At 41.5% G+C, this 2,894-nt stretch overlaps 1 long non-coding RNA gene across 1 annotated transcript; it reads right to left on the bottom strand.

The window, feature by feature from the left end:
• Positions 1-1,167: 1,167 nt before the first annotated feature.
• LOC118496461 lies at positions 1,168-2,264 on the bottom strand. Its single transcript, XR_004899030.1, has 2 exons — positions 2,064-2,264; positions 1,168-1,598 (listed from the first exon to the last, which is right to left on the bottom strand). It is a non-coding gene; the product is annotated as an uncharacterized LOC118496461 (long non-coding RNA).
• Positions 2,265-2,894: the final 630 nt, after the last annotated feature.

Below are 2,894 nucleotides of genomic sequence, written 5' to 3' on the forward strand. Positions count from 1 at the left end.
AAAGAAGAGAAATATGTGTTTCCCAACAGTCGCACTGAACTGCAGGCTGGAGACGGGTGTCTCGTGCAGAGAGAATTAAACACAACTTATTTTCATACGTTTAAAATGTGTGTTTTAAATGTTTCTAGGTCAGTACAGTCAATACAGTCAAAGATGTGGGTAGGGAGTTCCAGAGGGAGGGGGCTGCAATGGTGAAAGGGGATTGTGGCTGTGGAGCAGGTACACATAATGAGTAATGTACAGTGACAAGCTGCTTTTGGTAAATTAGATCATGCAACAACAAATATTTGTATTCATCTACATATAAGTGTAGAAAAAGTTCTAATCATTTAATCGGAATAAAGGCTATATGTTTATTTAATTTTGTATATATATATAGATATATATATCTATATATATATATGTAGTGTATATATAACAGGGTTTGGAAAGTAATAGCAATGAAAATCTCTCCCCTGCCGGAATTCTACCCCCGCTTCTGTTTAGCAGCCGTAGCAGACAAACGGTGACTGGTGACAGTGAATGTTTCCATCTAATTGTCAAGCGACTTTTAAGCAAACTTGTTGCAAAAAAAGAAAAAAAATGAAAATGAAAATTAGAAGCGTTTCCATCAACTGGTTTAAGTTGCAGTTACGCATGGTTGTAGATTGCAAAACAGCTTGCTTAGAGTTTAGAAGTTAAAGGTGCTGTAGGTAGGATTGGGAAGATCCAGTAGTGTGTCTCAAATCGCGCACTTCCGTTAGTGTACTAACTGAAGTGCACTTTGTACACTACGTACTTACTTGCATAGTGCGTAAAATTTGACGGGGTAGTGTTGTCTCAAATCGCGCACTGCCTTATGTACTTACAGGAAATTACATCACAACATCTCAGTCCTCCTTCTTCTTCTTCTGTGAAATGTACCCAAGGCAGAGCATTCCCAACACTGTTGTCACTCGTGAAAAACACATTTCTGCTTTGTTCATCAAAATGAATGTGATTGTTTTTATTGTTGCTTGTTTTTGCCCTCTGTTTTATGCAACCGTAGACTTACCGGTATGATGATATTCATACTTTTGCTCTTAATTCATTGTAAAAAATAACCCAAAATGGCCATTTTTAGTTATTTTAGAGGCAATTCAAATGGTGTCCAACTGACATAAAGAACATACATAGAAAATAGTCATATTATATGTTTATATAAGGGTGTTTATTGCAATAGCTATTAATTACAGTGACAATACAAGAGTGAAAGCAGAGGCAACCCAATAGACATTTAAATATATCCCATTGTTCTATTCATTGCTGGCCCTGTACTTTGATGGGGAAAGTGATATGATGGTGGACTTCAGACTCTCCAGGGGGATCCTTTAACGGTACATCCTCGGCATGGCGTGTGACCATGGCTGGGGACCCGTCATCGAGGCCCTTGTCTTCCTCTTTTGGCTAGCCAGCGGTACCTCTTATCGTGGTTTAGCCAGAGCCTTCGCTATGCCCCGGGCCACTGTGCACCGTGCTGTCCACAATACCAGCAGGGAAATCCTCTCTCTCCTCCCCCAGGTCGTTCGCCTTCCAGCAGAGGAGGACTTCCCTCAAGTTGGCAGCATTGACGGCCACGTCTGTGTCCCTAACGATTATATAAGTCAGGACACAAACAGCACTGTTAATACGTTATAACATAGCATACATTAACGTACTGTAACATTACTACTAACGCTCGCAGCTTAATGTATATCTACAAGATCACACATCTAACGCTAAAATCGTCTACAGTGAGGACGATAGTTTAACACAACAAACAACCGTATACCACAACACATGTAACATTAGCTAGGTTATAACTTATTTGCCAGTGGTTAAACCAAAGAGTATAGACTTACCCGTAACTTCTTTGGTTAAACTGTGCCGCTGTTAGCTAGCTAAGGTTAGCTAAAGCTAGCTTGATAGCACATCAAATTACGGTACAAATTAACGTTATAATTCGCGGTACAAAAATCATCACCGACTCCAAAATTAACCAAATATACATAAACAGGTGGCTTATATGTTATACAAGTATAGCAAAAGACTAATGTTCAACTTACATTTGTAATACTCCGTGGGTCTCGCTGTCGCGTATTCGGCCGCCATTATCGAAAGTTTTTCACCTTTTGTTAGCTCCGCCCCTTCCGCTACGTAGCCAAGATGGCGACCGTTGAGGGTGGAAAGTGTCCATCGATCCACACTCAACTTTTTGATCGTTATGAGTGCACCATCCGGGTACTTGTAGTGCACTGCATTTACCACACTTCAACGAGTGACAGATTGAGTGTACTCAAATAGCTAGTATAAGTACAGAAGTGCGCGATTTGAGACACACCACAGGACTTAGCCAAAAAATTTGAACATCAACAACTTCTCAATCCCTCCCCCCTTTCTGTTAAAGCCCAAAACGTCCTCCTAAGCCCCTCCTCCCCAGCCTGGATGCCAGCCGAACTTAGCCCCGCCCACAACATTCAAGGTCGGGAAGTTCGGTCTGGACTTGATCTGTTGTGGAGCAATTATGCTCAAACAAAAGCTGTTCGGACCAATCAAATTGTGAGGGCGGCCTTTATACGTTGATGGACAGATACAGTAACGAAAAGTAACGTCTCTCTCACATACACATACACACACACACACACACACACACACACACAGCTGATGGTGTCACTGCGACTCAGCTGTTGAAGTCGCAGAGGCTGGTTTTAGAACGTAAGAGACTTCACCTGTTTCAACGGCCAATAGAGAAGTCAGCTATAAACTATAGAAATAAAATTATCAATAATCCATTTTATTTCTACGTTACAAACAGCTTTACAAAATGGCAGAGTTTTAGACGGAGCGGAGCCTCAACAACCGCCCGAAAGCACGGTAGCGGTATATGGTGGAGAGAG

Source organism: Sander lucioperca, chromosome 2 (genome assembly GCF_008315115.2).
Source record: "Sander lucioperca isolate FBNREF2018 chromosome 2, SLUC_FBN_1.2, whole genome shotgun sequence".
In the NCBI taxonomy this organism is placed as follows: Eukaryota; Metazoa; Chordata; class Actinopteri; order Perciformes; family Percidae; genus Sander; species Sander lucioperca.